Below are 15254 nucleotides of genomic sequence, written 5' to 3'. Positions count from 1 at the left end.
ACAAACAAGCCATCCTTTGGATCCGGTTAAGTGTTGAGCACTAGGTGGACTTTTGAAGCGCCGTCCACCAGACCACAACACTGCAATTTGGGTAGCCACAATGTCCAGAGTCATAAGATGTAGCATTAAATTCAGTGCATCAGATGGTGTCGTCCTCAGTGCGGCTGTGATGCACAAACAAGCCATCCTTTGGATTCGGTTAAGTATTGAGCAGTAAATGGACTTTTGAAGCGCCGTCCACTAGACCACCGCACCATATAGCATTATAGGTCTGACAACTACAGTACATACTCAGTGCATGACACGCGGTCTAAGTCCCCAACTTTTGCCAATGGCTCTCTTGCAGGTGTATAGGGCAAGAGTGACCTTCCTTGCCCTTTCAAAAATTTTGGATTTGAAGTTCAATTTCCTGTCCACCAAAACATCCACGTATTTAGCGCTTTTTCCAAATGGAACATTCTCTCTTCTCAAGAAGACAGGTGCCACTGTAGGCAACTTGTATTTCCTATTGAAAAGAACTTCTTCTGTCTTACACGGATTTACATCTCGACCACTTTCGGTAGCCCACTTTGCTGTTTGCTCTTAAAATGCTGGGAAACCTTCCCTTAACCGCAATTGTCATGTCATCAGTATACGCAACCACTTTTACACCTTTTCCTTTCAGAGACAATAATATATTGTTAATGGCTATATTTCAAAGTAGAGGAGACAGTACACCTTCTTGAGGTGCTCCTCTGCTGACCCATCTTTTTAGATCCATAGATCCCAAGCCTGCCGTAATGCATTTTTTAGTAAAAAAGTTATTAAGAAACTTTCTTACGGCAGAGTTGATGTCTAGAAACTCCAACTCCTTCATGATTTACATCGGTTTTACATTATTGAAAGCACTTTCAATGTCATTAAATGCTACCATTGTATATTTCTTGACAGCGAGAGAACCCTCTATGTAGCCGACTGGGTGGTGAAGGGGTGTTTCAGTGGATTTGCCTTTACTATATGCATGCTACTGCCGCGACAGGCGATCTCCAGGAATCTTTTTCCTAAGATAGTTTCTATCAACCTCTCAAGAGTCTTCAGCATAAAGGATGACTGAATAATAGGACGAAAATCTTTCGCCTTCGTGTGGTAGGCTTTTTCTGCTTTCGGAATGAAAATGACCTTCGTGTCCCTTCATCCCACAGGTATATATAGGACATTCTAAAACAAGCAGAGTATATCACCCTAAGCCAGGGAACCAGTCTCTCAGACACAGCTTGTAATTCAACCGAAGATACATCATCAGAGGCTGGCGTCTTAGAGGAGTCGAAACTTCTTATAGCCCAAAGGATTTTCGGCTCAGGCACAATTTCCCCAATAGCCTTCGATGAATGCATACCAGTGACAACCTCTTCTGGCGTCACATTGTCCGTTGGAGAATTTCCCGGGAAATGTGTATCAACGAGTAGTTCTAGTGTTTCCACACTAGACATTGTCCATGCATTCTCTGACTTCTGAATATACCCCACCGTAATAGGTCTCGAGGATAGAATCTTCCTTAGCCTAGAGGCCTCAGATGTGTCCTCCACGGAGCTGCAGAATTCTCCCCAGGATTAGATCTGAGCTTCCAATTGTAAGCTCGCCCTTACAGCCTTATAGATGTCCCAAGCGTGTGCTGCTCTTGTGGCTTTTGCTCCGTTGAAGAGTTTTCTGCAGTACTTCCTTAGACCACCCAGCTTCGGGATCCACCATGGCGGTCCCTGTTTGCCCCTTGGCACTAGGACATATTGCATCAAGCGAGTCATTTAGGGCCTTCGTGATCCGCTTGAACACTATGTCTACATCCTCCTTAGTTTCCACTTCCTTTTCTGGTCTAGGAGGGATAGTGGTGCAGAATTTGTGCCGAAATTTATCCCAATACGGCTTTCTTCTGTTTAGCCGGGGGACCACTACTTCAGTGTCTTCTCCAAGGCTAAAACTAATATAACGATGATCAGAGAAGCTGTGCTCATCCAACACTTCCCAGTCGCATATTCTTCCACTTATATCTTCCGATACAAAAGTAATATCAAGTACCTCCTGCCTATTCCTGGTAATAAAATTCGGTTTATCTCCTTTATTACAAATCGCCAGATTCAATGAGCAGTTCACCCCTTTCGTTAACACCCGAACTTCATCATATCTGGGGATGTGCATTAGCATCACTTCTTTCAATGAGGCTTTTCCTCCCTAAAGAAGCGGCTTCAACCAGGGACTTAAGGTTTGAAGGCGGCCATCAGGAGGACCTTTAGTGTTGCCGAAGCGGCCTTACTCTGGACCATACCGGGGGCCTTAGTAGAGCTCGTTGTGTCAAATTTCAGTGAAATCGGACAACAAATGAGGATTTAATGGGCTTAAGACCCTAAATCGGCAGATCGGTCTATATGGCAACTATATTCAAATATAGTCCGATTTTGCCCATTGAAGAACTTAACGGCTCTGTGCCAAATTTCATCTCAATTTTGGAGAGTGAAGAGAGACTATAATAGACAGACAGACACGCCGATCGGACCCTACTTAGTAGGGTCGGAAATCGATGTGTTACAAACGGAATGACTAAGAGAATATACCCCCTACCATCCCATCCTGTTATGCCAATCAAATTTTAGTTTATTGATAAGGGACCTCCTAATTCTAGGCGATTCCTAACGACAGAGGAAGAGAAGTTTTACAATGCTGAAATATGTGTTGGCCACCGTTGAAATTTTGTTTAAAGTCATGGAACCAACGCCCAAAAACTTGTTATAGTGGAAAGGACAACACGCGTTTGGTCTGGCAAATTTTGATTTAGTTTGACGCTGCGCAGTCAAGCCGATCGATCCGTAAATGATTGCTTGGCAAACAGAACAAAATTTGACATTCTAGAGGCAACCAAGAACATTCCATTAAGGATAAGAGCACCACACAGGCTGGAATTTTGAGCTCCGACTTGCGTGGTGTCCATCGTTATCACGAGAAGCTTAGCTGAAAGCTACCGGGCGCGTCCATAGGTTGCGGATGGTGGAAAGCTCCGTTTCAATGCGGAGTAGCTGGAAATGCGGCCGCGGGCAGTCAGCGATTTGCGAGAGGAGAGTCTCAATGAGGAGTCAGGTGGCACTGGCTCTTAATTAAATACTGAGAGCCAATCCTACTCGAGATGACAAGGAGAGTTTTTGGCGCCTTCAAATAGCCAATGGCCAATATCAGTGTCTGTTCCTAAGTTAGGAGCGGCTGGTGGCGAGCGTCAGATCTCGAAGCAAGCGGCTCGCCACAACGAGGAATATGTTTGCAATCCCACAAAACGCATGCGGTTGGGGCGCTGGGCCAGTAACCCGCCCCCGGAAAACTGAGAACTACTATGAGAAACAAAGGAATAGTAAAAACGAACCCTCCCAACGTTGACGACCCACGCAAACGAAAAAAGGACCATGATTCGCGGATCAGCACCTGGAATGTCCGCACTCTTTATAGAGAAGGTTCAGTATACGCGCTGGCGGAGTGGTTTAGAGAAGTACAAGGCAGATATTGTATTACCGCCTTACAGGAAATGCGATGGACTGGGAATGGTGTCACTACAACACCAAACGGTGACAAACTATGCCATAGCTGCCATAACACGAGTCATGAATTTGGCTGTGGATTTGTGGTTAGTCGGAGACTGAAACACCTTGTCTTCAGCTTTACTCCGGTGGATGAGAGGCTAGCCACAATCCGCATAAAAGCCAAATTCTTCAACAACAGCCTTATTTGTGCCCATGCACCGACGGAATACAAGGACAAGCAGACCAAGGATATTTTCTACGAGCGCCTAGAGAGAAAATATGACCGCTGCCCCGCCCATGATATTAAAATCGTTCTGGGAGATTTGAATGCGAAAATAGGGAAGGAATACATCAAAGTTTAGCATCCACGAGATAACGTTCGGTAATAGATTGGGGCTGATAGATTTCGCCGCGGCAAAAAACATGCCAGTTAGTAGCACCAGATTTCAACATAAAAATATTCACAAAGCCACATGGCTGTCACCCGATCAGAACACGAGGAACCAAATTGATCACATATGGAAGGCACTCATCCAACGTCTTAGATGTATGGTTGCCCAAAAAGTAATTGCGGATTTTTTAAAAGAAAGTAAATGCTTTTTTAATAAAACTTAGAATGAACTTTAATCAAATATTCTCTTTTTACACTTTTTTTCTAAAGCAAGCTAAAATTTACAGCTGATAACTGACAGAAAAAAGAATGCAATTACAGAGTCACAAGCTGTGAAAAAAATTGTCAACGCCGACTATATGAAAAATCCGCAATTACTTTTTGGGCACCCCACTACAATCGATCCGTGGAGCGAATTTAGATTCGGATCATTACCTTGTTGCAGCAAAGGTTAGCACGCGCTTGAACATGGAGAGGAAAGAACGATCTGATACTTCACGGAAGCTGAACATTGAAAAGCTGCAAACACAACAAATGGCAGCGGCATACTCCACTTGACTGACCCAACTGCTTGATGAAAGCACTCCTTGTTGCGATGAAATAATGGCGCAGTGGCAAACTATTGCCCACTCCATGGAAAATACCGCGAAATCCGTACTTGGGTACCGGAAGCCTCCCCCAAGACACCCATGGTACGACCAGGAGTGTCGAGATGCTACTGAAGCCAAGAATGCGTCATATAGAGCAACTCTGCAATCAGTAGCAACACTCCACATGAAGTAAAGGTATCGAGAGAAAAGGAGAGAGGAGAAACGTCTATTCCGCAGAAAGAAAAAGGAAATGGAAAAACGTGAGTGTGAGCGAATTGAGATGTACAGGAGTCCGAATGAAGTCCGGAAATGCTAGCAAAGAATTAAACATCAAACCGATGGCTTTGGTGCAGGCACATCCTCCTGCAGAGACAAAGAAGGAAATCTGGTATTCGACACAGATAACATGCTGTGGTTATGGAAAGAACATTTTACCCAACTGCTAGTGTCCGACGTTGGCGGCGAAGAGGATACCGCAGAACCAATCCCTGATGATGGTATAGAATGTTTACCTCCTAGTCAGAATGAGGTCCAAGTAGCAGTGACCCGACTAAAGAACAACAAGGCAGCAGGAGCCGACGGATTACACGCTGAACTATTTAATACCGGAGGCGACACGCTGATAAGGCGTATGCATCAGCTTATCTGCGCAATCTGGCTAGAAGAACGCATACCCGATGATTGGAACCTCAGCATAGTATGTCCCGTACACAAGAAAGGAGACAAGACGGAATGTGCCAACTGCAGTGGAATAAGTCTCCTCCCCATCGCATACAAGATACTCTCGAGCATACTTTGTGAAAGATTAAAACCTAAAGTCAATGAGATAATTGGGCCCTATCAATGCGGCTTTACACCTGATAAATCCACCCTAGACCATATGTTCACACTGCGCCAAATCCTGGAAAAGACCCGAGAAGGACAAATCAACACCTACCATCTCTTTGTTGACTACAAAGCCGCCTTCGATACTCCTGTACGTTCAAAGGTATTTCAAGCCATGTCTGAGTTTGGTATCCCTGCAAACTTAATAAGACTCTGCAGGATGACACTTTCTGATACGCGTTTCTCATTAAGAATAGGAAAGAATCTCTTGGAAGCATTTAATACCAAAGAAGGTTTCAGAGAAGGAGAGAGCCTATCGTGTTAACTCTTTAATATCCTGCTGAAGAAAATTATGCGAAATGCAGATGTGAATAGATATGGCACTCTACTCAAGAGAGAACACATGCTACTCGCCTATGTGGAAGACATCGATATCATAGGTGGGTCACCGGAAGTAGTAACTGCAGCCTTTGAAAGAATCGAAAGAGAGTCAGTGAAACTGGATCTGGCATTAAATGGAGATAAGACGAAATGGATGGTTTCAACTCCCAAAAAGCCTTGCACCACCAAGCAGATAAACAAAATGGAGAAAGTTGGGAACCACAACTTTGAGATAGTCAGTAACTTTATTTACCTCGGCACCGCCGTAACCGAAACGAATGACACCAGTTTTGAGATAAAGCGAAGAATAATACTGTCAAACAGACGCTACTTTGGACTAAGTAAGCAGTTTAGAAACAAGGCCACCTCTCAACGGACGAAGACTACACTTTACAACACACTGATACTACCCGTGCTGTTCTATGGTTCTGAAGCATGGGTACTTGTGAAAGCAGATGAGGCAGTGCTTGGAGTATTTGAGAGAAAGATTCTTCGTAAAATATATGGACCAGTTTGCGTTAATGGAGAATATGGGCGACGTATGAACCACGAGCTGTATGGCGACGATAGCATAGTTACGCGCATAAAATACAACGCCTGCGTTGGCTAGGTCATGTTGTCAGAATGGATGAAGAAGCTCCTGCAAATAAGTCTTTTGAAGGCAAACACGGTGGTACACGCAAACCGGGAAGACCAAAAACCCAATGGAAATATCAAGTGGTGGGAGACACCTCGAAACTTGGTGTCAGAGATTTAAGAATGAGCGCAGAAGATCGAGGCGCTTGGAACGCTATTCTACGTTCGGCTAGTGGAACAAATATTCTGCCATAGCCAATTAAACAAACAAACATTCCATTAAGGAACAGGGACAAACTTCTCACACATCAATGACAGTGACTTTTCTACGACAAACAAAATACTTTTATCACTAAGTTTTGCTTTTACTTAAACCATGTAACATTTCGTAGCATTAATAAGCGTAGCTAACTGTGTTTATTGCTCACCCTTGAGCAGCTTCATCTACGATAAAAAGGAACTTTGTTTTGTTGTAAAACCAAAAACTCTTTAATGGCAAGTGTCTCGATAGCCGCAATCGATAAATCCTTTGACGGACCAATAATTATTCTCTTGTGTCTCTACTACTAGAGAGAAATGGTGAGTATTTGAGAGTATAGACCAGTGAAGGGCAAAGTTACTCACTCTATTGCAAATTACGGTGACACACATAAGAAAAGGATCCCAAGCAAGCCCATAGGCTTGCACATAATTGCAATTTAGTGCACGGCATTGCACTATGCTCAGTCAGTATGTAGGGCAGCTCGGTCGAATGCTGATGGTGAAAGTGATAATTTTTTAAGAAAATGATCCCAAGCAAGCCCATAGGCTTGCACATAATTGCAATTTAGTGCGCGGCACTGCACTGTGCTCAGTCAGTATGTTGGGCAGCTCGATCGAATGCTGATGGTGAAAGTGATAATTTTTTAAGTTTCGCGTTAGGTACAAAATTTCTGGTATATCCAATGGCAAAAATCATAAAAGTAGGTATTTAAATGTGCGAAAACAACAACTCCCATAATTATTTTTATACCCACCACCTTAGGATAGAGGTCATTTAGTTATTCCATTTGCAATACATCGAAATATCCATTTCCGACCCTACAAAGTATATACATTTCGGATCATCGTAACATTTTAAGGTGATTTAACAATGACCGTGTGTTTGTCCGTCTGCACATCTATGTGTGGTAATCACTCTACAGCCCTTAACAATTAAGATCTTGAGCTTAAATTTGGCACAGCTACGTATTTTTGCGTCACGCAGGTTAAGTTCTTGAACGGGCCAAATTGGAACATATTTGGATATAGCTGCCATATAGACCGATTTGGCAATTAAGGATCTGAAGATCCAGACAAGCCCCTATTTAGATATAACTATGGATGTGGTAGTGGGATGTGTATTACACACAGCTCAAGGAATGCAATAAGATTACCAGAGCGGCAAAACGTTCTCCTGGAAACTTTTCTGCGAACAGGTCGATAGCCTTAATGACGTCGCCAAGATAAAAAAGTTTCTCTCATAAACCCATGTCCAAACTAAAACTTTAGTTGACGACATCGGAGTGAGTGCAGAGACAACGGAGAACATGTTGAGGCTTTTGATGAAAACCCATTTTCCAAAGGATACGAAGGGGCTTACGGAGACACCGGAATCTTGGAATAATGATGTGGATCGAAGGTTTATAAAAGCGGAATTTATGGTGAAGGAATACTTGAAGAGCTTCAAACCATTTAAGTCACCCGAACCTGATGGACTACACAAAGAGGCAGACTATCTGGCGCCTCGTGTGGCCCAAACGTTCACATCGTGCCTAGGACTTGAATATACTCCAAAAGCCTGGCAGGAGGCAAGGGTGGTGTTTATACCCAAGCCCGGCAAGGCAAGTTACGCGACACCAAAGGCCTACAGACCCATAAGCCTTACGTCCTCTCTACTCAAAACCATAAAACGTATTGTGGACACCATGTTAAAGAGTAGGACATCCAGCAAACTGCTCAAATACAAACAGCATGCCTATGTCAAGGGAAGGTCGGTGGAGACTGCCCTGCACGAGGTTGTGCATAAAATAGAATACTTCGGTGCCAAAACGTACACCCTGGCAGTATGCATTGACATCGAGGGGGTTTTTAATGTGCGGACCGACACACTGATCCAATCCTTAGACCAGTACCGGGTGGACTCGATGCTTACAGACTGGATATGCTAAGGAACAGATGGATAAATTGCTTGTCCCATGGCATAAATATAAGGGAGAAAGTGGCATGCAACAGGGGGGCATTTTATCGCCACTCCTTTCGGTGGCCAACATAAATAACCTATTACGGGTGTTGACTAAGGAGAGATTTGAACCTGTCTGCTATGCAGACTATGTTATAATACTTCTAAGGGTAGGAACCCGAACCAGCTATGCAGAAGAGACTTGAACCCGTCTGCTATGCAGACGATGTTATAATACTTCTAAGGGGTAAGGACCCGAACCAGCTATGCAGAAGGTTCGAAAGCGTTTTGCTTATGGCACATGACTGGACTAGACCCAGAGGTCTCAATGTTAATCCAGAGAAGACTGAAACATGCTTGTTCACGAGGAAGACGAAGGTGGGCCAATTTAACGAACCACTTTTCCTCAAAAGAACGATTTCGATATCTGACAAGGTAAAATCCTTAGGTGTGATCTTGATCGGGAAACTGAATTGGAAGTGTCATATTTAAGAGCGTGCTCTCAGGCTCACAGATGTTGGGCAATATGTAGACGGGCCGCAGGCTCGAAATAGGGCCTGAATCCCAGGATAGTCCACTGGCTGTACAGCAGCGTGATTAGACCAATACTTACTTAGCCCTCAGTAGTTTGGTGGACAGCTATGGAAAAAAAGTGCAACATAAGGACCATACTACAGGTTCAGAGAACACACTGTCTTGGCGAAGCGTTGAGAAACACGCCCACTAAAGCACTGGAGATTTTTCTAGATATCCGATCCATTGACATACAGATTAAGTGTGAGGCAGCCACTGCGGCTATGAGACTTAAGGCGTTGGGAGAATGTATTGAGGATGGGAGCAGCTCATACCATCGCGGTATAATCGAGGCGGCGATAGGAAACCTGGAAGGAAGGGAAGAGGTTTCCAAACGGATACCTGAGATGAACCTTGAAGTCGAGTGCGTGGCACTGTTGCCAGTGGTACACTCTTGGATTGACGGAACACTAGTATTGCCATCTTGAAGATCATGTTACACGGATGTATCTAAGCTAGGACGAGGACAGAGTAGGCCTGGGGGTCTACATTGAGAATCCCGGGAACGAGATCTGTTTTAGACTGCTTGATCATAATACGGTACTACAGGTGGAGATCCGGGCGATCACGAAATGCGTGAGGTGGTGCTGGATGTCGAGTGTGAATATTTTGCGGACAGTAAAATTACCCTAGGGGGGTAATTAATCTCCTTTTTACACTGCAGTCTTGCAGTGTAAAAAGGAGATTAACGTCAGACGGACAGACTTGGCTAGGTTGGTTTAAAATCGCCTTTTATGGGCCCAAAACCTTAAATGGAGAAATCGGTCTATAGGGCAGCTATATCTAAATCTGGATCGGTCTGACCCAAATACAAGAAGGATGACGAATGGACTGACACAACTCACTGTCCCAAATTTTGGCAAAATCGGACAATAAATGCATCTTTTATGGGCCCAAGACCTTAAATCGAGGCAGCTATATCCAAATCTGAATCGATCTGGACCAAATTAAAGATGGATGTCGAGTGGCCTAATGCAACTCATTGTCTTTTATGGGCCTAAGACCCTAAATCGGCGGATCGGTCTATATGGGGACTATATCAACATAAAGTCCAATATATTGGGTTGCCCAAAAAGTAATTGCGGATTTTTTAAAAGAAAGTAAATGCATTTTTAATAAAACTTAGAATTAACTTTAATCAAATATAATTTTTTTACACTTTTTTTCTAAAGCAAGCTAAAAGTAACAGCTAACAACTGACAGAAGAAAGAATGCAATTACAGAGTCACAAGCTGTGAAAAAATTTGTCAACGCCGACTATATGAAAAATCCGCAATTACTTTTTGGGCAACCCAATAGCTTATCTTCGAAATTAACCTGCTTATGGACAAAAAAGGAATCTGTGCAAAGTTTCAGCTCAATATCTCAATGTTTAAAGACTGTAGCGTGAATTCAGCAGACGGACAGAAGGACGGAGATGGCTAGATCGCCTTGGATTTTTACGCTGATTAAGAATTTATATTCTTTATAGGTTCGGAAATGGATATTTCGATGTGTTGCAAACGGAATGACAAAATGAATATACCCCCATCCTTCGATGATGGGTATAAAAGTTTAACAATCGATCCTGCAATGAGTTTTTCGCATCCAGAAATAAACTGAAACTTTGAAGCTTATTTAATAATTACCTCAGCTATTAGCATTTAAAACTTTGTGGATATTGGTCGATCTACTGAAAATGCCAAGGCAATTAAAAAAATATAAATTTTATGGTGTCGCACATTGAAATATTTCGAGGTGTTGCAAGGTTTGAATGGCAGTCGCTAAACACTGATCGTACTCAAATGCAAAGTTTGCCCATTAACATTCCACTAAGGCACAGGGGCAAACTTCTCACATATCAATGAGTGCAGTCCGATTCAAGTTTAAGCTGAATGATAAGGGGCCTCCATTTTATAGCCGAGTCCGAACGGCGTGCCGCAGTGCGACACCTCTTTGGAGAGTAGTTTTACAGGGCATAGTGTTGCCCAAAAAGTAATTGCGGATTTTTCATATAGTCGGCGTTGACAATTTTTTTCACAGCTTGTGACTCTGTAATTGCATTCTTTCTTCTGTCCGTCTGCTGAAATCACGCTACAGTCTTTAAACATTGAGATATTGAGCTGAAACTTTGCACAGATTCCTTTTTTGTCCATAAGCAGGTTAATTTCGAAGATAAGCTATTGAGTTGCCCAAAAAGTAATTGCGGATTTTTCATATAGTCGGCGTTGACAATTTTTTTCACAGCTTGTGACTCTGTAATTGCATTCTTTCTTCTGTCAGTTATCAGCTGCTACTTTTAGCTTGCTTTAGAACAAAATTGTAAAAAAAAGTATATTTGAATAAAGTTCATTCTAAGTTTCATTAAAAATGCATTTACTTTCTTTTAAAAAATCCGCAATTACTTTTTGGGCAACCCAATACCTCACAAATGTTGCCAGCATTAGGAGGGGAAAACCACCGCTGAAAATTTTTTCTGATGGTCTCGCCAGTGTTCGAACCCAGGCGTTCAGAGTTATAGGCGGACATGCTAACCTCTGCGCTAAAGTGGCCCGATCGTACTCAAGATGTTGAATTAATAGGTCATACGCCCTTCAGCACTGATTTTGCTCCCAGTGGCTTCGTCTTCTTCTTACATCCTAACACCAAGCATTTATGAAGCAGAAGTCTATAAAAACCGTAGCATTTAATTACTATCTGGAGCACTGATTAAAATCTTATGTCTATGCACCTTACCTTTAGAGCAAACACCAACCCTTTTCGAATACAGTTTGCCACACATATGCTGCAATCTCACACAACATTCAAATTTATGAGAAAAGTTTGCATTTGGTCCATTAACGACACTTAACCGCACTTTTACTTATCTCCCCTAACAGGAAAACCTTAAAGCAAACAAACAAAAAAAAAAAAAAAAAATTGGCAACACTGATGCTCAATGGCGGCCGTTTACTAGAGATTTTGTGAGACAAACAAAAACAACCCAACATGGAGGTTAATGGGAAAATGACATAAATTCATGGGCCAACGGAGAAGGAGAGGGTGAGGGGTAGAGAGTGGTAAAATGTGAGTGGACTTATCGCAAAATGTTTGTTGTAGAAATTGTCATTAAAGATTAGTTAGTTGGTTGTCGTTGTTGTTGTTGTTGCAGTGTGTTTTGAGTTTATTTCTAATTTTGCCTCTCCCTTTTTATTTGAAGGGCTACTCTCTTACTGTGAGTTGCTTGCTACTGCTGCGGCTGCTGCTGATGCTTCTTCTTCTTCCTATTTTTGTAAAGGCATTTTGTTTTTTCTTTTTATTCTTCTTCTTAGCAGACATTTTTTTTTTTTTTTTGGGTGATAGTCGCAAAGAGTGCGTGTAGGTTGTTGTGTTTTTGGATTTGGTTTTTTTTTTTTTTGGCTCAGAGAGAGTGAATGAATGTGTGTGCCTTTATATGGTGGGATATGAGTAATATTAGTGGTGTGCTTTTGTTGGCATTGTTGTTTGTTTATGTGAGAAAACATGTTGTTGCTGTTGCTATTCCTGTATTTTGGTACACAGACTGTGTGGCTGTTAAAGTTGGCTGGATAACTGACATGATTGTGGTTCTGTCAATACTCTGGCAAACATACTCCACATACACTTACACTTACACAAATACAAACACAAACACACTCTGGCATGTGAATAGAAGGCAAAAAAAGAGGACATGGACCCATATTCTTGCTTCATGTAAGCCCAAGTATGTGTTGTGTGCACTTCAAAAGCAAATAACAGCAGAGGGCGCGTGTGTGCTGGCGTGTGTTGTTCCGACTTTAATGGGAATGGGAAAGAGGTGCGTTGTAGGAGCCCAAAAGATTTTCTAAATAAGGAGACGTATAAAAAATTTTCAATATCATCTTGCCAAGATAAAAGCCAAAGATGAGAAAGATGCGAATAATGATGACGATGAGCAGCAGGAGGAGGAGGAAGAGGAGCATAATGTAAAAAGGAGACAAAGAAAATTTTTGGCTAAAATTAATGTTAAAAGAAAAACGATTACAATTCCCTTAGCCCCCATAGAACATGAATTTGAAATTGTTTTTTTTTTTTGTGTTTGTTGCCTATACCAAGGAGGTAATTAGAAATTCACAAATTCACACAGCATACTTTCAGGGTCCTCTATACTATATATAAATATGTATGGTATATGCAGGCGAAGGCAACAGCAGCAGCAGCAAACTCTGTGTAAGTCAAAAAATCAAGGCAACATTTTCGAGGTGATTTTTAATTGTTACTCCTTTGTTGTGTGGAGATTCTTTAAAATTCCCACAAACACCATTTCCCTTATTCAAAGAGAAAAAAACGCAAATATTTCTATAATTTCTAGATTTTTAACTTAAAATTCACTTTACTTTACTTTACATTTTTTTGGATTTTTAGCTTCTCAAAATGTTTTCAACCACTCATGTAATCAGCATACCGTTTATGGCAGTAGACTTTGAAGCTTTTGCTCACATTTTTTTGGTTTTTCCTTTTTTTTTTGACACTATGCAAGGAATTTTTCTTTTGGCAAAAACTGTAAATTTTTCACACTTTCTGTTTCCAATTTGGTTTTCTTGAATATTCTCGTTATGTTTTAAAGCATTCAATTTTACAATTTTGTAACTTTTTTTGTTGGTTGGTTGTGATTTGTGGATTCTTTTACAGTTTGGCTGAAATGTTAACACATCCTTTAACTACTTTGCAACCTGCTTGCGGAACCGCCCTAAACAGTCGGAATGAAACTGAAAATGAAAATTGATAAATTTTTACCGCACACAGCGAAATACCGAAGCTTTTTGCTTTCGGCAGACATAGAGACACGCATTTAGGAAACATAAACACAACTCTGCAACACACAAACACACATGGACACACACACACACACAAACCCACTAGAAGGAAAAGCCCCAAAACGCGAGAGAGAGCATTAAGCAAAAACCAGAGAGTTATCCTATGAGAGTGTGTGAGAGAGAGAGTAATTCACCTCAAAACACGAAGTTTTGTTATGCTTCGTCATATGGCTGGCCATGGGGGTAGGGCAGGCTTTACCGTAAATCACAGTCCAGCAATGAATGGCCAAAACCCCCTATTCTAGGCAAATCATTTCTTAGGCTCTGCCATTACTGGCATGCCAATGCAACGTCACTAACAAAATCCCCTCTGGTCTCTCAGCCTCTCATATCAATCTAAGCATCACCATCACAGTAGTCAACAACAGCAGCAGCACCAGCAGCAGCACTAGCAGCACATGCTTAATGAAAGCTTACTTGAAACAAGTGGTGGAATTTATTTCACCATGATGGTGGATTTAGGAAAATCCTTATGACTGTTGTTTGGTTTGCTGGTTGATAGGAACATGTGTATCCACAGCCCATACACCCAACTTTAAACATATAATTGTACACATGTATGTACATACATATCGATATGCACATACAAATGGACATCTAAACAATTATATATATATGTAAAGCATATATAAATTCATATAAAATTCATATACATGTATGCTATACCTAGTAGACAGATATCAAAAAAGGAAAGGAAAAAAATCTTTACAATAAAACCAAGTCTCAAGTTGAAATTCAAACAGTTTAAGAATTCTTGTACAACTAACTGGGCATTACCGTTTTTAAGGTTTTTTGTATTTTTCTATTTTCCCTCTCTCTCTCTCTCTCCTTTTCTTTTAAACTTCACTTGCTTTTTATATTCACTAGTGATTTTTCTTGAAATTTTCCTTAATTTCTTCTTAAAATTTGCTTTGACCGAAAACACTTTTTCATTAAAGAATTTCCATTTTTTTCAACTCCTTTTTTTATCCCTTTTTTGTATCTTTTTCACTTTTTCCTCCTTTGGTCACTCTTCTTTGCTTTAAGTTTTAAAGTTTACCGTTTTTTTTCTTTTCTTTTAGTCACTGTATTTATCCGTTAACGCACGTCCGTAACTGTCGTTGTTACAACAGTAAATGTCAGGTGTATGTCCTGCTTTGCCTTAGCTTTTGTGTTGTCAGTATGGAAATGTCACTGGCTGCAACTCTCTCGCTGATGGTGTTTCGTGCAAAGTGTTTTTGTTATTTCGTGCAGCTGTGGTGAATTTTACTGAAAAAACTCTCATCTAATTAAAAACCGTTATTTAGACAATGCTGCCAAGTTCTCTCAGTTGAGAAAGTGCTGTTATCTGATAGTAATTGAAATACAACT

The 15254-nt window shown here is 41.4% G+C and overlaps 1 long non-coding RNA gene across 2 annotated transcripts in view; it reads right to left on the bottom strand.

Annotated features, from left to right (window-relative positions):
• Positions 1-14993, bottom strand: part of LOC131998166 (uncharacterized) — a 265958-nt gene extending 250965 nt beyond the window's left edge. The window contains exon 1 of one of the 2 annotated variants that reach the window (XR_009398635.1): positions 14682-14993. This is a non-coding gene — a long non-coding RNA (uncharacterized LOC131998166). Of the gene's footprint in view, positions 1-13434; positions 13873-14681 lie in introns of those variants that run through there. The other variant, XR_009398631.1, reaches the window with a different exon arrangement.
• Positions 14994-15254: the final 261 nt, after the last annotated feature.

Source organism: Stomoxys calcitrans, chromosome 1 (genome assembly GCF_963082655.1).
Source record: "Stomoxys calcitrans chromosome 1, idStoCalc2.1, whole genome shotgun sequence".
Taxonomy (NCBI): domain Eukaryota; kingdom Metazoa; phylum Arthropoda; class Insecta; order Diptera; family Muscidae; genus Stomoxys; species Stomoxys calcitrans.
This window is presented reverse-complemented; position numbering and strand designations above follow the sequence as displayed.